The sequence below is a fragment of the Galeopterus variegatus genome, unplaced genomic scaffold, assembly GCF_000696425.1.
Source record: "Galeopterus variegatus unplaced genomic scaffold, G_variegatus-3.0.2 Scaffold1256, whole genome shotgun sequence".
NCBI lineage: Eukaryota > Metazoa > Chordata > Mammalia > Dermoptera > Cynocephalidae > Galeopterus > Galeopterus variegatus.
This window is the reverse complement of record NW_007727367.1, coordinates 115,543-138,348: the sequence shown is the minus strand read 5'-3', so window position 1 is coordinate 138,348 and position 22,806 is coordinate 115,543. Positions and strand designations below refer to the sequence as shown.

The following is a 22,806-nucleotide window of genomic DNA, read 5'->3' as shown; positions in this document are numbered from 1 at the left end:
TGTAGTATACTTTTGACTGACTGTGCACCCTCAACTAGTGGTTCCTTACCCACTCTGCCTCAGTTGCTTCATCTGTAACACAGGAATAATAATAGTTTCTACTTCTTAGGGTAAGTGGGAGAGGGAAATGAGTCAGCACGTGTCTGCTAGGACAGAGCTGACACATTGGGAGTGTGGGTCATTTGTTAATGGCCACTCTGTATAGGATGGCTCTTGGTCATCCTCTCAGATCTCATCTCCCTGACTTAGTGCCCGGCCTGTGCCGGCACCCAGAACATGATGGTGAGCGATACAGACAATGGTGTCTCAGCCTGGAGGCATTCATTCATCCATGAAATATCCATTCAAATATAAACAACTGTACTAAATATTCAAAAACATAAATTCGTAATATAAAGTTATAAATCAGGACAAGTGCTATTTCTGTCATTCCTCTGCTTACAGTTGTCTGAAAGAAATGTCACAGTAGCCCTCCATCTGCCCCTATCACCTCCCTGCCCTCACCTCCTACTAGTCACCCCCTCACTCATCCTGTGACAGCGACATGGGCCTCCCGGCTGCTCCTGAAATGCTCCACACATGCCCCAACCTCAGGGCCTTTGTACTGGCTGTTCCTGTGTCCTGGAAGACTCTTTTCCCAGATGGTCACAAGTTTGTGGTCACGTGTGTTCAGGCCTCTATCCTCTCCTGACAGGCCTTCATGAGCAGTCTGCGTAAAATAGCAGTCCATCACTCTCCTCACCCTGTTTAGTTTGCATCAAGGCACTGACCACTCTCTGGCTTGGTTTGCCTATTTGTTTATCGTCCTCCTTTCCTACTAGAATATCTGCTCCCTGAGGACAGCAAATTCGTCTTGGCTACTAGTGTATTCTCAGTGCATGGCACATAGCAAGTGTTCAGTAAGTATTTGTTGAGGGAGTATGTATATGAATGATGGATGTGCGGCAGGACAGCTGAAGTTGGCCAAAGACATGACCTCTTGGGCCGGCCCGGTGGCGCACTTGGGAGCACGGCGGCGCTCCCGCCGAGGGTTCGGATCCCACATACAGACTGGCCGCTCACTGGCTGAGCGAGGTGCGGGCGCAGCCCCGGGGGTTGCGATCCCGTTGCCGGTCCCGGTCCGGTATGGGCGCGACACTGAAGGTTGCGATCCGTTGCTGGACCCGAAAAAGACAAAAAAAGGGGAAAAAAAAAAAAAAAGACATGACCTCTTGGCCCGGCCCGGTGGCGCACTTGGGAGCACGGCGGCGCTCCCGCCGAGGGTTCGGATCCCACATACAGACTGGCCGCTCACTGGCTGAGCGAGGTGCGGGCGCAGCCCCGGGGGTTGCGATCCCGTTGCCGGTCCCGGTCCGGTATGGGCGCGACACTGAAGGTTGCGATCCGTTGCTGGACACGAAAAAGACAAAAAAAGGGGAAAAAAAAAAAAAAAGACATGACCTCTTTTTTCCCCTCTGTGTAGATGCACAGTTTTTGACATCAGCTCTCCTGGGACCCTCAAGGAGTACTAGTGTCCAGAACGTACTTAGGGTGAGTACAGTATGGCCATTTCTTTGCTTAAATTTCATGACTAAAATACATATATAAGCATCATCATTATTTTTTTAAAAAGTTATACAGAAGAGTATCAAAGGGAAAATGGAAGTTTCCTTCACTGTCCCTTTCATCACCCACAAGCCTAATATCTTCCCTCGGAGGTAATTGCTGTCTGTCACTGGGTAGGTGTCCTGCCAGACCTTTTCGGTACATGAACATTCCTGCTTATGGATATATACACTTATTATTTTAGTTTGCTGTGTTAGGAAAAGGAACCATGCTACATGGATGCTTCTACAGCATGCCTCGCACTGCACTGTCCCCAGCAGTAGCCTGTCTTGGAGAGCTTTGTTCATAAGCATCCATCTGTGTATTGCACGCTTTTTTTTGTTTGTTTGTTTAATACAATTAAACATTTTTGCATATACTAAAATTCACTCTTTGATGTGCAGTTCTTGGAGTTTAGACATTTTCGAAGTGGACTGCTCTGTTATTTTGTAGAATGTCTCAATTTAGCTTTGTCTGGTGTGTTCTCATGACTCAGTGGAGGTTATGCATAATGTGGAAGAACAGCACAGAGGTGATGCACCCTCCATGATGTCTATGCATCTTATTACTGGTGATGTCCACCTGGATCACTTGGCGAAGGTGGTCTCTCCACTATAAAGTTACTGTTTTCCCTTTGTAATTAATAGGTATCTTGGGGCAGATACTCTGAGACTGTGCTATATCCTCAAACTTCCATCCACTGATTTGAGCATCCATTGGTGGATGGATCTTGCCTGCAACAATTATTTCTGTGGTATGTCCCTGATGGTGATTTTTTTATATGTCCCTGATTGCTTCTGCATTTATTAATTGGCATTCTTCTGTAAGAAAGAGCTGTCCCTTCCCCCTCATTTATTTCTTTATTCTGTTATTAATTTATTTCATATAGACTCATAGATGATTTTTGTTTTAATATAACACATTCCTTTTTAGTGTGGTAAAAAGTCCCAAATCCGAGTGAATTCTTAGTGTCACCTCTCAAACTGCAGGATGACTGACGTTTTTCCTACATGGTAACCTGGGCCTTAGGGAACTGGAAAGGAAGAGATGAGGTTTAATTTGTTCATTCATTCGTTTCTTTCCTTCACTCAAGAAATATGCATTTGAGCACCTATTCTTAGGTTTCAGGCACTGGGAATTCAGGAATAAACAAAACAGACGAAATCCTTTCCCTAAAGCACCCGACATTCTTTTTTTTTTTTTCCCAAGCAGTATTTGTAAATTTATTTAATTTTATTTTTTACATTTCGGTTTTAATTTTTTAAAAAAATTTTTATTGAATTAACTGATTATACACATTTTTGGGGTTCAGTGTTGACATATGTTGAAAAAATCAATAAATATTACTAGCATATATATTGTTACAAATCGTACTTATTCTTTATGCCCCTTGTCAAATCTCTCCCCATCTCCCCCTCCACCCAATTACCCTAGATTTCTTCTCTCCTTCTGAAAGAGTAATGGTTACTCTGTTGATTTGTTGTCTAGATGATCTGTCCAGTGTTGAGAGGTGTGGTCAGGTCCCCCAGTATTATCGTAGAGCAGATGCTTCTTCTGTCACTCCGGAATGAGCTTTGTGGAGAGAAACATCCTCTTCTTTTCTTTGGTCTCTGCTGGTGACTCTCCTTGTGTCAGTGCACTCCAGTGGCTGGTGGACCATCTGCACAGTGGTTGTGGTGTCTAGCCTCTTTCACGGCAGCCATGGTTATTATGGTGGCTGTGGTGGGCCATCCACGTGGAGGTGATGTTTTTGACATGCTCCTTACATAGTTGGTGGTGGCAATGGCAATGTGCCTGGTTGTGGGAGGAGAGTCTGATCCCTGTATTCATGCCTCAGGACCCCGGGTGGGCCCCGTGGCACTGGTGGTGTGTCTGGTTGTGGGAGGAGGGTCCAGTTCCCGGCTTCATGCCTCAGGACCCCGAGTGGGCCCCATGATGCTGGCAGTGAAGCACCTGACATTCTACTGAAGGATAAAACAATAAACAGATAAAAAGTGAATATAGAATAAGTCAGATGGGGATAAGTATTGTAGAAGTATATAGAAATGAATATAACAGGGAAGGGGACTGGGAGTACAAGGGACAAAAGGTTCGGAGAAGGCCTCTCTGAGGAAGCCCTGAAAGGTGGAAGAAATAAGGCAGTGCCTGGCCTAATTCTTCTGCTGGCCAGCTGGGAGGTCTCAGACAAATCACCTCACTTCTGAACAGTGTTTCAGGAATCAGGGCAAACAGGAAAATGCATTACCTCTCTGAGGGGCAGCCCCTGCTCAGCTATAGCCCATTGTTGCCCTGTGGAAATGCCCAGTATTTCCAGATCTTCTGATATTTTTTCTCCAATAGAGGAGAAAAATAAGGAATTTTTGCTAGTCCACTGAACACAAATTATCTCACCTCAGATCATTTCTAGTGGTACATGGACGACTATATTTTGCTTGTTTTCATTGTGTTTATTTTTTGTTACCCTTTTCTTGTAACAAAAGATTCCAATTTTTCATTCATAGTGGTGATATAGATTCCTTTTTTAAATATATATATATATTTAAGTTTATAAGTGAGTTGATTTAAAGGAAACATTTAGTAAATAATCGTACAGATAGGATGTAGATGGAGCTGAAAAGGAAAGGTGGAATGCAATGACTGAGGTTTGGTAAACACTGTATTGTCTCAGCCTTCCACTGTTTTTCCTCTAGATCAGGGGTTCCCAACTGTCGGCCTGAGCTGAGGCTGGCAAATGATTACCATGACCATGTGCCTAAGCCATTTGTGTCATAGTGGGGGCATCGGCCAGGAATGATTTCAGCTTCAAGAACAGAAAACCCAGCTCACAACAGCTTAAACGAATAAGGATTGATTTCTCTCCCATAACAGCAAACCTGGGGATACTTGGCTGCCGGTGTTAGTTCAGTGGCTGATCAGTATCAGGGCTGGAGCCTCTTTGGTTCTCTTGGCCTTTCCCCTCACAGTTGTAAAGTTGATGCTGCAGCTCCAGGTACGACAGAGAGGAAAGGATCAATTCCGGTGCCACATGTGTTTCAGTTCTGGACCACTTAAGCTTTCCCACAATTCCCCAGAAGATTCCACTTGCATCTTATTGGCCAGAAATGTCATGTAACCTTCCCTAGCTCCAAGGAAGTTGGGAAATTTCATTTAACTTTTCAATCTTTATGAGGAGGAGTTCAGAGAAAAAGGAATTGAGAATGTCATTTGTTTTAGCCAACCAGCAGTGTCTGGCTCCGCAGGAGAAGAAAAGCAATAATAATTAGCATTAATGGGTGCTGACTGTGTGCCAGGCCCTGCTGTAAGTACTTTACGTGCATTATCTGAGTCCTTACAACCACCCTATGACGTCGCTGCTGTGATAGTCCCATAGTAATGACGAGGAAACTGAGGCATAGAGTGGTGAAGCTGCTTGCCAAGCAGAGGAGTCAGGGTGGGAACCTTGCAGTCTGTCTCCAGAGCCCTCGCTCTTTAGCCACTATACTTTGTTGCCTCGTAAAAGGTCCAGGGGGGTCCCAGGCTGCTTGCTATCTGGCCTCAGTTTAAATTCTTCCAGCAAGGGAGGAACAGGGCAGCATATTTTGCTTTCTTGCAAATCACATCCACCTCTCTGTAACTACCTCCCAGTCCTGGTGAGCAGCACCAGCCACGGATCTTCTTCCTGGCAACCCTTCAGGGGCTTGCAAATGGCTGAGAAAACCACTTCTGGCCTCCCTTTTCCAAACAAACTGTTCCTGTGTTATTCTTCCCAAAAATGAGAATGAGGCTTCCAGCCTTTTCCCTTTCTCTGGAGTTCTGCTAATCTATTCAACTCACATTTAATACGTGCCTCCTCTGTACCCTGGGTGGGCCCTGCACGCATGGGGCTCCTGATCCAGTGAGTGTGGTGGGCGCTCAGACAGTGATAGCCCACAGTGGTCAGAGCTGTGGTGGGAAGCCCAGAGGACTGCGGGAACCCAGTGGAGGTGCCCAACCCAGCCTGGGGATCAGGGAGGGCTTCTGGAAGCAGCTTTTGGACTTTGGAGGAAGAATAGAGATTCATCAAGGAGTAATTTCTTCTTTTCCACCTCCTCTTTCTTCAGTAAAACTCTCACTGCAGCTCTCCTTTCTGAATCTGTTGTCTTCTTCTATTAAATGGAACACCTGGGCACATGTGCATACATACATCAAATGCTGGGCAAGATTCTAAACATCTGAGGGGCCCTGACCATTTTCCTGTATTTTCTCTACAACCTGCTGGCCAAGAGTGCAGGTTCTAGAGTTCAGCCAGCCTGGGTTCATAGTCTTATCTGAGTTACTGAATAGACCCAAGTGAGCAGCTTAACTCTGAGAGCTTCTGTTTTCTCCTTTGGTTGTTCTGAGGCTTAAAATATGATGATGAATTTGTGCCAGACATTTATATAGTAAATGAGATGGTGGTGGTGGTGGTGGTGGTTGATGGTGGTGGTGGCGGCGGCAGTGGCAGCTGTGGCAGCTTACATTCATTAGCCCTTATGGTATTCAGCGGTTAGGCAGCTTAATCAGCCTATAAGATAATAAGCGTTAGCTTCTACTGTTGTGATTTCTTATTCACCAAACATGTGAGTGATTGCCCTGTGTCCAGCCCTGAGCTATCATAGTGCCTGGATATATGGCAGCACCGTGTTCTGGGAACAGGCCTCATACAGCAGAAGCCTGGGACAGGAATTTCATGGGAGAAGACAGCAGTTTCTTTGATGTGTGTCAGAAACCCACAGCTGTTGGCCTCCCAGTTCCCTTTCTCGTCTAGTCCCCGGGCCTTTCAGCACTGGCCTCAAAACCATAGGCTGCCCTTGACCTCTGTGGCCAGAACGCATGGATGCTCTGCTCAGCCCATCAGCCAAGTTCCAAATTAGACCTGACAGTGTGATTTATTCTCTGGGATGGAGCTGGGAGGGCAGAGCCCCAGTGGGTGATTCCAAGAGAAGGTTGTCAGCCTGAATTAGCCCAGGCCCTTTATGCAGCCTTGCTATTTCAGCTTCCTTCAGCTAATAGGGTTTTCCAGGGTGTCACTGGCTTCTGAGCAGCCTTCTCCCCTGTTCCCAGGGACTTGGACTTGACTGTAATCCCTAAGGAGCTGTGGTTGATGCAGGCTGCTGCCGAGGCAGGCCCTGTCTGAAGGGAGCTGAGGCTATAGGTCCTTTCATCTGCCCCATCAGGAATTGAAAGTGGCTATTCCCTGGGGAGTAGATGTTCCATCCCTCAACCCCCATCCTTTCACTAAGGTTCATATTGGCAGCTGGAGACCATTGCCCTGCTCCGCACCTCCCAGTCTATAATCACAATATCTCTGCTTCTAGCTGCCTTCATTTATGGGAATGCCAGTGATGGGTGAGATTCTGCTGCAGTTACAAATTAACCCTGAAATTCTAGAGGTTGGACACAACAAATGCCCATTTCTTTTTCCCCCAAGCCAAATTGTATCCAGCTTTATTAAAGATACTTTCCATAAACAGCCATGGTATTTCAGGCAGGTCATGGGCATACAATCGTTAACAGTATACAACAGCTTTCAGTGGACTACCAAAATCAGAAAGCAACTATAAAACCCAGTGAAGTCTCCATTTGATGCTCTGAACAGGGAAAGTATAGAGTAAATGTTGTTTAACAACTTTTCACAAACCAACCCTGATGACTTTCAGGAAATGAAATGAAAATGGCAGAATTAATCTGAAGATCCACAGTGTAGAAAAGGAATTGCTGTTCTTTTGAGGGATGCCATCTCAGTGTCATTACTGGACAGTCCAGATTGCCTGACATCATGGTGGTCAGTTTTTGAGGGTCAGATCCCGACAGGTCTCTGAGCTTAAGGGAGTTAGATCTACCCTGAAGACAGAGAAGGAGAAGAGGACATAAAAATAAATGTTAGTTTTTCCACATCACAAGGCATTTGTGCCAAAATGGCTATTTGTGTCAATGTCAGGGAATCCCTTCTCCTGGGAGCCAAGAGGAAGTTTCTCAAAAGTAGAAGGGAAAAGTGTTTTCCCCACATCAATCCAGCTTTGGAGACATTCTATTAGTGACATGTGCCCCTTCTGCAAAAAGCAACAAGAAAGTGTTCTGTTGCTAACAACATAGTTTTTTTTAAAAAGTAAAACAAAATTCTGCATTTTTATAAAACTTGATAAAAAGTAGTATTTCATACTGTGCAGTCACTGAAAGTACACAGTTATCAAAACTGCACACACCTCACTTGACATCTCTAGCACATTCGACTTTCTTTGCCTGGCCTGTTTGGCATCTCCGTTTTCTGCAAGGTTATTCCCCTCCTTGCCAGCATCAGCTTTTTCCTCTTTCCCTTTGGGTATGTTCTCTCCCTTCTTTGCAGGGACCTTTAAGGCTTGGGCTCCGGCTTTGGAGGAACAGGTTTAGCAGACAATCTGGCAGATATTCTCTGTGGTTCATCCTTCACTTTGGCGTTATCTCCTTTAGCATCCCCTTCAGCCTTTCTCTTGGGCATAGTGGTGATGGCAGTGGGATGGAGGCGCTGATGCAGGGATGCAGCGGTGAACAGGCTTTGGTTGTTGCAGGGTTCATTCTTGCCTCTTTTTCACAGCGCTGCAGTAAATGCCCATTTCTTACTCATGATGCATGGCAGGTTAGGTGGGGGACTTGATCTTGTACCTCAGGCACCCAGGCTAAGGGTGCTCCCCAGTCTTGAAGCATCACAGCCAAAACACATAGCCTCTGGGGCACCATGGCAGTAGAAGAGAACTAGAGGGTCACATAGCAGCGCTTCGGTGCCAGGGCCCAGAAGCGACACATTCACTCCCGTGTGGCCCTGCCTGACTACAAGGGGGCTGGAAATGTGGAGGGCACCTGGGTATTCAGAGAACAGTAAATATTGTGATCACAATACACAGGTGTCATATTTATTCAGCACCTACTCTGTACCAGGCCTTCTCAGGGCTCTGGAAATACAAAGGATTGCCTGCCTTCATGGAGCTCCTAGTTCAGTGGAGGAAACAGAATCTAAGTAAGTAATTACAGCAACAGCCATGTAATTACATCTACACTAAGTGCCCTGATGGAGGAGCCCAGAGCATATCTGAGGGCGGCCTGACATGTTTGAAGAAGTCAAGAGATGTCTGTCACAAGGGCTGACATTTGGGAGGAGGCTTGAAGGATGAGTAGACTTTAACTGAGTAGAGGTGAGGAATGGGGAGAGGGTTCCTGGCAGAGAGAACAGCATCAGCGGAGTTCTGGACGTGGGAAGGAGCGTGACTCTGCGAAGGAACTAGAAGGCCATGAGGGCAGGAGAGGTAGGTGGGGCAGACCATGCAGAGTCTGGTTGGCCGTAGGGAGGAGTTTGGTATTTGAAACACCTGCCTTTTGGAGCTATTGAAAGAATTAAATACACTCAGTCATTTTTTTTTCACCAAATGCTGAGTTCTTATTCTTTGGCAGGCAGTGTTTCACGTATTTACGGACGCAGCAGTGAACAAGACATACAAATATCCCTGCTCTCATGGAACTGGCACTCTAGAAGGGGGAGACAGACAACAAACAGGAAAAATTTTTAAACGAGATCATTTTACCCAGTGGAAAAAACTGCTGACTAATAAGTAGGGTAATAGAACAGAGAGCATACAGTTTGGATGCTTTTGTCTACAAGTAACAGAAACCCCAACTCATAAAGGCTTAAACAGTCAGGAAATGTATGGGCTCCCCAAGTCCAATAGTTCTTTGGACTACCTTCTGGACTGGTGACATAGAAGCTCAACGCTGGCATCAAGGACCCAGATTCGTTCTGCCCACAGCTCTGCTGTCCATGATGTTGCCTTCACCTTAAGGCAGGTCCCTTCCACGATCATAGGGTGGCGGTTAGGAGTGCTATGACAGTCTCAGCGGTGGAGCAGAAGCTTTTTCAAACTCTGAGTGCCCCACAATCTTCTGCTAGCCTGCCTTAGTGGACAGTGAATTACAGGAGCCAGCACGAGAGCAGGGAGAAAGCTGTAGCCATAGTCCAGGCAGGAGACAATGTGGGATAGGACCAGGGCGAGGAGGGGGCAGCTTCTAGGTACAGTTTGGAGGTAGAGTTGACAGGGCTTGTGAACAGAATGGCTGCTCCGACGAAGGAATGCCGTGTGCTCACACATGCACACACACACACACAAGTATCCACCTTGTCCTGTGTCTTCCTCTTGTAAAAGTCACGGTACACATTGGCTTATAATAGGCTCTGAGAAATTCCTCAGGAAAGGAAACTGCTTCTTTGACTGTAGAACCCTTTCATTTCCTAAAAGACACCTACTAACATGTTCTGCAAAACAATTTGGAAAATGTTGCTTTAATAATGATTTTCATCCTCGCTACCCAGAATCACATAGGGAGCTTTAAGACATCCCAAAGCCTGGGCCCCAGCCCAGAACAATTCAGTTAGAGTTGAACAGTTCAGTTAGAATTACCAGGCATGAGATGTTTTTTAAAAGTTCCACAGATGACTCCAGTGTGTGGCCAAGGGTGAAAACTACTACTTTATCATATCCTTGGGTGAGCTTCACATTATAAAGCTGTATTGTTTGTTTGCATTTCTGATTATCAAAGTAATGTTTGCTTGTTGTTTAAAAAAAGGAAATCAAAGAACCTGGAACCTCCCGAGATAATTACTTTTGCAAGTTGGTGTGTGTCTTCCAGATTTTTTTTAATACTTGTACAAAAAATATACCATATATGCCCAAACAAGGTGATTCTCCATTTTTCCAAAGAGAAGATTAAAAAAAAGGTTTGGGGGCCAACTTGAAATATTAAGGATATATATAACCTAATCAGCTATCTATTTGTATGTATTAATTTATGAATTTTGTGACACATTTAGAATCCTGACATGAAAAATGTTGAATTCAAAACGTTGCTTGTACTCTATAACAGATCGTAAAAGAATGTTATTCCCACTCTTCACAGACATCCTATCATCACTAGAGTCACTTTTTAAGCCACCTACACATGCTTCTAAATTACTTTATTTCCACATTCATCTAAGTGTTTGTATGTGGCACTTCTTGAATTTGTGTATTATGTTGTCACTGGAAACTACCCCAGCCCTTGGAGCCCACCCCACTTGTATACCATTAGACAGTTTTTTAAAAATTCTTCTTTTAGTGGTCTATTGATGATCTCTACAGGGTAGCCATTAACTTACTGTTAGGTTTTTAAAAAACGAACTTTGATATTTTTTAAGGACAGTTACTGAAAATGGATAAATGACTGAATAAATGTGAATATATAAAAGTGGTTACATCAGCATTTGTTTTTGAGTCAATCATACTAATCATTGCAATATGAATAATAAATGACAACTTAGTAAAATTAAATTTCTCCATATAAGTTTATCCCCCACAGTGGCACTTTGCTGCAAGAGTTTTCATTCGGTATTGCCTTACATGCCCTTTTTAAAATTTTCAAGATTCTGGTTTAAATGCCCCACTGTGTAGTAAGACTTTCACCTCAAGTATTTTGTTTGAACTGTTTGAATGTTGCTTACAATTATTTGTCCTAATCTTGCTTTTTAAAGGAATCTTTAGAGGTCCTGTTTACGGTGACTTGTAACACTTGGAATTGTGGCGTCAAGGCTTTGGGAATAGTTACTAAGTCTGTTATGATAAATGCCTCCTTTTTTATTGTTGCTGAAAATTGTATCAATTAAGTTTTTAGATGCTAATGTGTCTTTCCAAAAGAGTACTTTGTTCAAAATAATATAAAAGACTCTGAAAGACAACTATTATTTCTGAGAATAAGTTTTTATGAAAATCTCACTTTATATTTGGATAGATCTTGTATCCAAAATAAATTAGGTTAACCACTCACAAATAGCTAGCTCAGTGGTGTTTGACCTTCCTGCCCTTGGCTGTAACTAGTTGGAGAGCCTAAATTCTCTTACTTCCCCAGTTTAATCTCATTCATTAATTCAGCATTGATTTATTTCATGTCAGTTGCCCTAAGAACCAACATAGAGGAAAGTAGTAAAGATGGCCTTCGGAATGCTTTGTAATCTTAGCATTCCACTCCTACCTGTATGACTATGGCCAAAGCACCTAACCTTCCTGTGCCTCAGCTTCTCCATCTGTAAAATAGAGGAGATAATGCTACGTACATCATAAAGTGGTTGCTGGCATTCAGGGATGTAATACAGATCCACAATCCCAGGTGAGATTTGATTCAAGCTGACGAACTGTTATCACTGCAGAAATATCCTTGTGATGGATTACCAATGTTCCCCCAGACCCTGCTGTGGGTTGCTTGGATTTCTAAAATCCAAATTTTCAGAATTCCAAAAGACATCTGTTCTAAGAGTTTTGGTATGGGACTGTGCAGCTGTATACATACAACAGCTAGCTTAGCACCTGGCATGTAGTGAACACCCCGTCAATGTTAACCATTTATTGTTATTACTATTATTATTTTATTTAAAATGCATACCTTACCATCCTTAATCATCATGGAAATGCAAATGATAATCACAGTGAGATACCATCACACACCCTTCTCAATAAAATAAAGACAACACAGGAAGAGAGGAGGTCAGAGAGTTCCATGTGAGGCCTCGTAGGGACTGGAACATTTTCTCTAAATGGATGGTGGGAGGGTTCTGAGCAGAGGAGGGACGTGATCTCACCCATATATTAATAGAGTCCCTCTGGCTGTGTGTGGGAGCAGGAATGGGAGCCAGGATATCTGGGTGGAAGCTCCTGCTATGGTCCATGGTCCCACCAGGGGACAGTGGCTAGGAGAGGGAGGGGCAGATCCCAGTTACAACTTGAAGATGGAGCAGACAGTATTTATGGCCTGGATTTGGAGGTGAGAGAAAGAGAAGGACCTAGGATAACTCTGAGGTTTTGGCCTGAAGGCCAGGTAAATGGTGATGCGTTAGGATGAGGAACACCAGTGTAGGGATTTGCAAGGAGCAGCAGAAGGCAGTGTGAAGGATCGAGACTGCAGCATTGGGTCTGTTTAGCATTAGATAGCTTCAAGAGATGGCAGGGAGGCAGTTGGACATACAAATATGGAATTGATGGGAGAGGTCCAGGCAGGAGAAAAATGTTGGGGTCCTCAGCAGAGACATGGTATTGAAAGCCAAGGGCCCAGGGGAGATCACCAGGGGAGTGTGTGGATAGAGAGCAGAAAAGCTGTCCAGAGGATCAGCAAAGTGAGAAACCAGCAAAGGAGACTGGGAAGGGTATGCCAGCGAGGAAGGAGGAGACCAGGGGAGCACAGACCCCTGAGGCCAGGTGAGGAAGGAGGGAGATGAGGGCCCAGAAATGACTGCTGGGTCCAGTGGTATGAGGGACAAAAGGCTGACAGGAGCAGGTTCAAGAGAGACAGGGCTTTGTGGCCACCTCCCCAGCAGATCTGAGCTGTGTTGTTTGTTGTTTTTTCTTCAGTGCTCAGCAAACTAACCATTTATTGAGTGCCTGGTGCCATAGACAGGACTGAAATGACATCCCAATCTATAAAATGGGGATGATAACAGTATTGGCCTCAGAGAGCTATTGTAAAGAGTCAATGAAATAATGCTGTAAAACACTGTCGGTGTTTAATAAACGTGAGCTGTTGTTGAAAGTCATATTACCATTACCATTATTCTGACTTCACGGCCCTCCCATCAGATATCAAATAATCACTCAGATAACCATATGCTTAAACTACATAAACTAGATATGGTAATTAAACCAGAAAAAAAAGAGAGTACTTTGAGAGAGAATAACGGGTAGGTGGTGGTGGTGGGGTCTTTTTCCAGGCTGGGATGGGAGTAGGAGGGCCTGAGGAGGCTTTTTTAAAGAAGTGATATACAAACCTGGACTCAAAGGGTGAAAAGGAGGCTAGGGTGTTTATGGCGAGAATAGCCTGTACAAATACCCCAAGATGGGAAGGAGCTGGATGTGTTGGAGAACAGAGGCCAGTGTGACCGAAGCAGACTGAGGGTAGGGAAATGTCTGCAAGGCTTGTTACACTGGGCCCGGTGAGCCACAGTAAGAGATTTAGACTTTCTTCCCACAGCCCCTGGGAACCAGGGAAAGATTTTAAGGAGAAAAGTGATAGTTTCATTTTGTTTTGTTTTTTAACTCCTGTGTGCACTTTCAAGGCTTCGTGTCCTCACTCCCTTCCTCCCCCAGAACAGTTTGTACCAAATGCTACAAGCCAGGGTCAGGGTCAGACACTGTAGCCCTCCCCCACCATGTGGCACCTTGAAGCTTTGTGTTGTCATCTGGCCACCAGTAGGCAGGGTTGAAAGGAGTTGTCTGTAAAGAGAAGGTGCCCCGGTTCTAAACTCATCAATCTTAGGAAAGGAACAGCTTGCTTATCCATCCCAGGCTACCGGGAGGCCCACAAAACAGGTCACAGCAGCCCTGCAGCTTCCTCAGAAAGGCTCCAGGCCTCAATGATTCATGATCCCTTCCTCTCAGAGGAGGGACCCCAGTCTGCTCCCTGCAAAGATGGCCTCATTTCCTCCCCGGCCCGGAGCTGCCAACAGTCCCCCCTTCCCCCCGTGTTCCTATTTCTTTGTAAGATGCCAACCAATATGCTCCTCTTGGTTCCCTCTTCTGGGCCAGGCCCCAGAGAGAGGTGCGGCAGGCTGGGCAGGGGAGTTTCCAGATTACCTTTGTCTCCTGAGCACCACACAGGAAATGACTCTTTTGTGGGCCAAGAATTGGGAAGACTCTGCCCCAGCTGCTCAGCAAGAGCCCACATGAGTCCACCAACTCCCCTCCAGCCCGGAAATGGTGTCAGATTCCCAGGGCACAGGGAGGCCCAGGTGCCCTGAGTAGCTCCTCTGATCCTGCATCCTGGCATCTCTGCCCAAGGGGCCTGTGCCAGTTTCTGGGTAACTAGAGGGCCTTGCTGTCTCTTCTTCTAATGTACCATGGCTGCCCAGTCTTGGAGCAAGGTGGGCTCTGGCTGTGCGGGGAGGGAGCTTCCCTTCAGAGCATTTGGGTGCATTGTGTCTCGGGAAACCCACGTAGGTTATAACTGTGGCTTCTTTGCAGCACCGCCTAGGTGGTTGGGAAGCTCTAAGAGACCGGCCTACCTAGGCCTGGTTCTTGCTGCTAAGTTTGTTACAGTTTTGACTTACTTAATCCTCCCAACAACCCTAAGAGGTAGGCACTCTTCAGTTTTACAGATGAGGAAACTAAGGCACAGATAAGTCAGGTCACTTGCCTGAGCCACACAGGTAGGAGTTGGGATTCAAACCAGGCTGTCTGGCTTTATAATCACTCCACTGTGTCTCCTGCCAGACCATTCCTCCCTCCCTTCCTCCCTCCCTCCTCCTCCTCCTCTTCCTCCTCCTTCCCCCCCTCCGCCCCCGTGTCTCTTTCCTCCTGCTTATCTCATTACCCTGTTTATTTTCTTCACAGCTCTTATCACAATCGATTTGTTGACTTGTATACTGCCTGTTTACACCTTTTAGCATGTAAGCTCCTATTTGATAATGTGAATTATGACTCTTGTCCATTGCTATATCCTCAGCATCTGGAGCAGTACCTGGCACACAGGAGCTGCTGAACAAATATTTACTGGCCGAATGAACCAAAGTTGTTACTGTTGTAGGGAAACTGGATCTCTCAGACACCACTGTACAATGGTACAGCCACTCTGGAAAACAAGATTGGCAGTTTCTTAAAAACTAACTATGTAACTATCATACGACCCAGCCATTGCACACAGGCATTTATCCCAGAGAAATAAGACTTATATACCTGTACACAATTGCTCATAGCAGCTTTATTTGTAGCCCCAAACTGGAAACAGCCAAGATATCCTTCAGCAGATGAATTGTTAAACAAACTGTGGTGCATCCATACCATGGAGTACTACACATGTGATGAAATTGCATGGAACTGAATACACACTCACATGGATATGGAATATCTAAATAAAATCAGTAGATTGTACCAATGTCAATATCCTGATTATGATATTATACTGTAGTTTTACAAAATGTTACCACTTACCAAACTGAGTAAATGGTCTGTCTCTGTATTGTGTTATACAACTCCATATGAATCTACAGTTATCTCAATAAAAATTTCAGTTGAAAAAAGTTGCCAGTGAGACTGGAGGAGAGAGAAAGGGGGAGAAGGGGAGGAGAGGTGAGGATGTGTACAGGGCAGATACAGGGCCTTGAAGGCCTTGACTCTGAGGTCTACCTCAGAAGGGTTTCGGGCAGGGGCAGGACCTAGCCAGATTTAGCATTTCTCAATGATGGCTCTGGCTGCTACACTGAGAGACTGGGGTCAGAGAAGCAGGTGAGAGAGTGCTGCAGCAAGCGGACCTGAATGTGGAGAAAAATCAGGCACTGGAGAACCTTTTGGGGCACCATAGACTAGCCTCCAAAGGAGAGGATCAGGGATATCTCCTGGGACCCTGACTTGCAAGTCCTCTGCCTGTGTTTGGCTGTACAGTTTGGATGGTGGGAAAGGGGCTTTGGATACAGGGAATGTGCCCTGGCTCCAGCCGCATCAATCATGTGGAAAGGAATAACTTCATAGTCAGTCCTAGGTCACCACAGGCCACCAACGCAGGTGTGCCTGTGGGACCCTTCCCTGAGATCAGAGACTCAGAAGAAGAGCAGTTTGGGGGAAGGAACAGGCACTCAGTCAGTGTGTGTCATCACCCAGCCTCCTTCTCTTATTTGGGCATGGGTTACACAGTCATAGATGTGTCAAAATTCATCAAAATGTACCTATTTTATTGTATGTAATTATACTTTAATAATTAAAAAGATATACACCATCAAATCAGATAATAATGATAATAAATTAGCTCTCATTTATTGAACTTTTACTGTGCACACTTGACAAGTGCTAATGCAACAGTTCTGTAAGATAGGCACTTCTGTTACTTCAGAGATGAGGTGATCCAAGTGAAATCGCTCATCCAGGGTCACAGGGCTCTCTCTGGGCAGAGCAGTGATTGAACCCAGGGCAGGCTGACTCCAGGGTGCACACCCCTGTGCTCCCCCCTTGTCTCACTTGTGCCTTTCCCTTTATTCTGGCTGAGTGATGGTACATTGCAGCCACTGAGGTCTGCTCACTGAGGTCCTCGGGCCACGTGCCATTTCAGAGCTCCCAGCAGTAGCCCAGATCCAGAAGTCTGACCTTTGATTCAGAAACAGAGCAGCTGCAGGAGAGCCAGGCTGGGCTTTCTGTTTCTGTCTCTGATCCTCAGCTCCAGTCAGCTGGAGATTAACCCCCTGCTGTCATCAGGTGAAACAGAATATAGGAAACTGGCTGCAGCTCAGCTGCTTATAAAGAAAGAGGGAGACAAGTAACCCACTGTGGAGGGCTTCCTAAGCCTTCATGTACAGGGGACAGTGCATTTTTTTTTTTTTTTTTTAAGATGACCAGTAAGGGGATCTTAACCCTTGACTTGGTGTTGTCAGCACCACGCTCTCCCAAGTGAGCCACGGGCCGGCCCCTGGATGATGCAGTTGACTGTTTCTATGGCATCACGTGTGTCCTGGATTTGCAGGGACATGCAACTTCGGTGCTACATTGGGATTAATTGGCCCTGCCTGTCCATGCCTCTGATGTTCCATTTTCCTCTTGCAGAGATTTTCCCTTGTTTATCAAAAACTGTCTGGCTAGTTTGTGGATTTTAGGATGCGTTTTGTTGCAAGTAACAAAAACCGTGGCACCATCTGGCAAAACAGCAAAGACATTTATTATGTTCTGGAAGTACAGAGGTGAGTGGGCATCAGGTGGGGTAGGATCAGCCCAACAAGTCTGTCAGGTTCTCAGCATTAGCTTCCTCTTAAGCCCTGTATATATTCCTCCTGTTCCCAAAACAGCTTCCAATGACAATCAGGGCCACTTGCTTTCTTGTCCACAGGCATCAGGAGAGAGAGGGAAAAAAGAAAAAGCACCCCCCCGCCATGGGTTATACTTCCCTTCAGTGTACAAGGGGTCCAGCTTAGATCATGTGCCCCTCAATCAGGCCAGTCAGATCACCAGAGGAGTGCCACACCCTGATTGCCTTTGACCAATTGGGATCCATCTTCCACGAGCTGAGAAAGGTGGAGGTGGGAATTGAGGAGACAACCAAATGCCCACCACCATTGGAGAGGGCCTCCAAGCTCAGTTCCTGACCAAGGCTCACTAAGTTAACTTGTGTCAGGCCCAACAGATTTGGTGGCATTTGAGAATGAAGAAGTGTGGTTTTCTTTTCAAGAGGTATAGTGACTTGCATCCAATTTCTACCTCCTGCCTCATCCACCCTCTCTTAACCCCACAAAAAAAAGGGCAAGTAGACTCTGTCTGCCAAAGGCTGCTTATCTGATGGTGGAAAAAATGTGTGTCTCCTCCCTTGTCACTGGGTAGGTTTCTGTTATTTTTTTCCTTCTTCTCTCTCCTTCCTTTCCTTTCCTTCCCCCACTCAGCAGTGTTTGTGGTGTGTCTGTAGCTATGTACATATCCTTGCAAAATATATGTTGAGGTTTAAGTAAAGAGTCAGCTTCCAGAAATGGTTTTGGGTTCCATATCTCATTCTGTTTCTTCTAGTTTGCCAAATAGCATGTGTTTGAGATCTAGCCACGTTGCTCTGTGTGCATCCAGTGTGTTGCATCTTATGACCCAATAGTCGGATATAATGTACATCTGCCATGCCTCACATTCCTAGTTCCCTTATGTCAGGCACCCAAGTTGCCCCCAGCCCCACAGTGCTGCAGTGAGCATCCATCTACCTGTGTCCTTATGAACTCATGGGCTTTGTACCCAGGGATCACATAGTGTAAGAAGACAGGCATTCTTTCTTTCCCTGGGGATGGCCAGGCTGCTCTCTGTGAGGCTGCTCTGGCCTGTTCTCCAGCAGAGCATAGAAGGGTCCAGCTTCCCCACTGGCTTCTCACCACTTGCTGTTACCCTGCTTCCTAATTTGTGCCAAACCAATGTGTGTATTGTGGGGTCTCGAGGATTTTAATGCTCTGATGACCAAGTTGGCCAAGTGCTTCTTCATGCCCCTATTAGCCTAATTCAGGTTGCCCTTTCCAAGAGTGGCCCAGTTGGAGACGCAGCAAGGCAGGAGGGCACAGTCATGAAGGGCAAATTCTAGAGCTGGGTGGCCTGGGTTCAAATGCTGGCACTGCCCTTTAACTCAGCAAGTTATTGAACCTCTCTGAGCCTCAGAGTTGCCTTAAATGTAGAATGGGAATGATAACAGTACCTATATCAGAAGATATTTTGAGCATTTAATGAGATAATATATATAAAGCACTTAAGACAGTGCCTACCACATATGTGATATGAAACTACTAGCAGTTATTATCAGTATCATAATTAATGGGTTTTTTTAAGGTACTAAAAATTCAAATATTTTATCCTCTCTCTTTTAATTCACATCAAAATGTCTCCCTGTTGAGGCATTTCTGGCTTCTCTGTAGTCAGTCCTTAAAAGCATGAAGGGAATATAGTCAAAGTTGTAATTTAAAAAAAAAAAAAAAAAAAAGATCAGGCTTGAGTATACTCCTTTCTCCCACATTTGAATGGGGTGGTATACATTCATTTCCATGTATGTGGTTTTAATTTTTAAAAGTGTGATGTATGAATTTTTTAAAAAGTTAAACATTATGAAAGAGAATGAAGTAAAAACTGAAAATTTTGCTCCTCTTTCCCCGGTACCCCACCCCCAATCCCATTTTCCAGAGGTAAAATAACCATCGTAAAGTTTGCTGTGTGTTAATCATGTTGTTAAGGGAGTTTAGAACCAGACAGTCCCAGCGCTTAACTGGCTGTGTTATCTCAAGCAAATGACTTTGCCACTCCATGACTCAGTTTCCTCATCTGTAAAGTGGAGCCAGTAACTATATCTACCTTTTAGGGTTTTATGAACATGTAATATATAACTTATATATGTAAAGTACTTAGAACAGAGCCTGGCACATGGTAAATGCTATATTCATGTTTGTGGATATTACTACTGTTTACCAGACCTTTCCCCTCGGGATGTCAAATACATTTTTTAAAATGTAATGTGATGGGCCGAGCCTGGGGTGCACTCAGGAGAGTGCGGCGCTGGGAGCGCAGGGTTGCTCTCGCTGCGGGTTCGGATCCTATATAGGGATGACCGCCGGTGCGCTCACTGGCTGAGCGTGGTGCGGCCAGTCTCAAAAAAAAAAAAAAGTAATGTGATACATACTTTTTCTTCACAGATAGCATTTGTTACTTAGTATCTCTTGGGCATTTTCCCATGTTAGCACGTTATATGTGCCCTCTTTGGATGATGCAGTTGACTGTTTCTATGGCATCACGTGTGTCCTGGATTTGCAGGGACATGCAACTTCGGTGCTACATTGGGATTAATTGGCCCTGCCTGTCCATGCCTCTGATGTTCCATTTTCCTCTTGCAGAGATTTTCCCTTGTTTATCAAAAACTGTCTGGCTAGTTTGTGGATTTTAGGATGCGTTTTGTTGCAAGTAACAAAAACCGTGGCACCATCTGGCAAAACAGCAAAGACATTTATTATGTTCTGGAAGTACAGAGGTGAGTGGGCATCAGGTGGGGTAGGATCAGCCCAACAAGTCTGTCAGGTTCTCAGCATTAGCTTCCTCTTAAGCCCTGTATATATTCCTCCTGTTCCCAAAACAGCTTCCAATGACAATCAGGGCCACTTGCTTTCTTGTCCACAGGCATCAGGAGAGAGAGGGAAAAAAGAAAAAGCACCCCCCCGCCATGGGTTATACTTCCCTTCAGTGTACAAGGGGTCCAGCTTAGATCATGTGCCCCTCAATCAGGCCACTCAGATCACCAGAGGAGTGCCACACCCTGATTGCCTTTGACCAATTGGGATCCATCTTCCACGAGCTGAGAAAGGTGGAGGTGGGAATTGAGGAGACAACCAAATGCCCACCACCATTGGAGAGGGCCAGTGAGCGGGAACCGGTCTGTATGTGGGATCCGAACCCTCGGCGGGAGCGCCACTGCACTCACAAGCGGCGCACTATAGCAGTGCGCCACCGGGCCGGCCCCGTGCCCTCTTTATTTTTAATGGCTGCCAAGGGTTGCAGTCTATGGATGTATCAAAAATTTTTTAGCTGGTTCTTTAACGAAGAACTCTCCAGTTAACACGTTCTCTTCTATCTCAAGTAGTGCTGTAGTGGGGAGCTTGTCCAGGCATCTCTGGGTTCTTGGGCCAGTGCTTCTAGTCGTGTTGGAGTCACTGGGTCCATGTACAAGTATAGTTTTAATTTAATTTAAAATTGCCCTCAAAGAAGGTTCTGCAGTAGAACCTGGTATACCAAACCCCCACCACCAACAGAATAGTTTTCTTTTACCTCTTGGTTTTGATTTGTTGTAATAATGGAAAATTTCAGACATTTACAGAAGTAGAAAGGGCGTACATTGCCAGCGTGTCCATACTTATCACCAGATTCCGCAGTTATCAACAAGCACATGGACAATCTTGTTTCATCCAGCCTCCTGCCTTTGGACCATTTTGAAGCAAATCTCAAACATTATATCATTTCCTTTGGGGAGCTTTAAGCTCTATGCCCGCAACAAGCCTGTATGTTATGGAAGAGAGGAGGACGTTTCCATAAAATAATCCTGTGGCACTTTTCACTTTCCATGGTGCATCTTCTCCCTTGATTCTCCAGTGCTGCTAAAACACAGACAAGGCAGGTGTATCTGTCAGGAAAACAGAACCCACCCTAGGTATTTTAGGCAGAGCAAATTCAACACAGAGAATTTGGTTAAATAAGTGATAGAGGAACAGAGAAACCAAAAAGGGGCAGAGAGGCAGTTCCTAGATGAGCAACCAGTACTGAAAGGACACTGGAGGGGGTGGCAGAGCCCAAGGAAGTAGGGTATGGGGAGGCATTCCCTTTCCTGAGATGCTGTCCAAGGTGGTGGGTGAGAGCAGGAACCAGTCCCGCTTCTCACTGCCTCCATCTTCCAGGCTTCTGTAAAGTGGAGCCACTGCCCCCGTTGGCTGAACCTAACCNTGCCTCCATCTTCCAGGCTTCTGTAAAGTGGAGCCACTGCCCCCGTTGGCTGAACCTAACCAGGAATCCTGGGAATTGTAGTTTCAGAGCAGGACAGGAGGAAGGCAGGCAATGGATCAAACAGGGAACTCAATCCCCACTTTGTAGATGAAAAAAACAGAATGTTTAAATGGCCTGTCAAGAGGCATTTTTTAGTGATAAGCACCATCCCTGATACTGTGGTCCCTTGGCTGCCAAGGTAACCTGAGGCAGCTCTTTGGGCATTGCCTGCCAGCCATTGTTCACTGCTGCCAGGGACAGGCCTCCATTGTTAACAAATGAGTTCTTCCTTGGCCAAAGGAACCCACTCCGAGCTTCCCCATCCCATGCTCAGAGCAGACACTGCCTTTTCATTCCTGATCATCAGACTGGGTTGTGTCCTGACCTAAGGAAAGCCCTCCTGAGGAAACTCTGTGCCAGCAGGCAGAGCTGCTCTGCTTGACTGGAGACTTCTGGGTGGTGGAGTGTTCTCAGGGAGCCCCTGCATGAGGTATCAGTGTCCTGGACCAGGAGAGAGGTTGGAGGGACTTCACACCATTAGGCAGCACAAGCTGGCAATTAACAGGTAGCTATATACTCAGCTGGACATTGGGCATGTAGGGGTGGGAGCTGTACCATGCACCTCCTGGAGCTCATGGCTTCAGGGAGGTGGAGGGAGCCTAGCGGAGAGGGATGGTGCCAGATATGCATTCAGGGAAGTTCAGTGGCAGTATGAGAGTTCAATAGAAGTGTAGAAGCTCAGTTACACAAGAGACCCCCCTAGTCAGAAAAGATGATGATTGCTAACATTGACTGGGCCCTTCTTGTAAAGCAGACCTTGTTTCAAGTACTTGACACTTATTAGCTTATTTAATTCTCATAATAATCCTATGAGGTAGGTACTACTATTGGCCCAAGAGTTAAGTAACTTGCCCAAGGTCACACATCTAGGGAGTGGCGCACTGGAAATCCATATAATAGTAGTACAGGTTGAGTGTCCCTTATCCAAAATGCTTGGAACCAGAAGTGTTTTGGATTTTGGATTTTTTCAGATTTTGGAATATTTATGTATACATAATGAGATATTCTGGTGGTGGTACCCAAGTCTAAACACGAAATTCATTTATATTTCATATATACCTTATATACACATAGCCTGAAGGTAATTTTATGCAATATTTTTAATAATTTTTGTGAATGAAACAAAGTTTGGGTACATTGAACCATCAGAAGGCAAAGGTGTCACTATCTT

General features: G+C 45.4%; 1 protein-coding gene and 1 pseudogene across 1 annotated transcript in view; one reads left to right on the top strand and one right to left on the bottom strand.

Annotated features, from left to right (window-relative positions):
* LOC103593005 (signal-induced proliferation-associated 1-like protein 3) overlaps positions 1-22,806 on the top strand; it is a 218,448-nt gene that overhangs the window by 90,564 nt on the left and 105,078 nt on the right. The window contains exon 2 of the mRNA XM_008575915.1: positions 1,463-1,530. The gene's annotated coding sequence lies outside the window, so the exon portion shown is untranslated. The remainder of the gene's footprint in view (positions 1-1,462; positions 1,531-22,806) is intronic.
* On the bottom strand, positions 7,752-8,059 carry LOC103593009 (annotated as a pseudogene).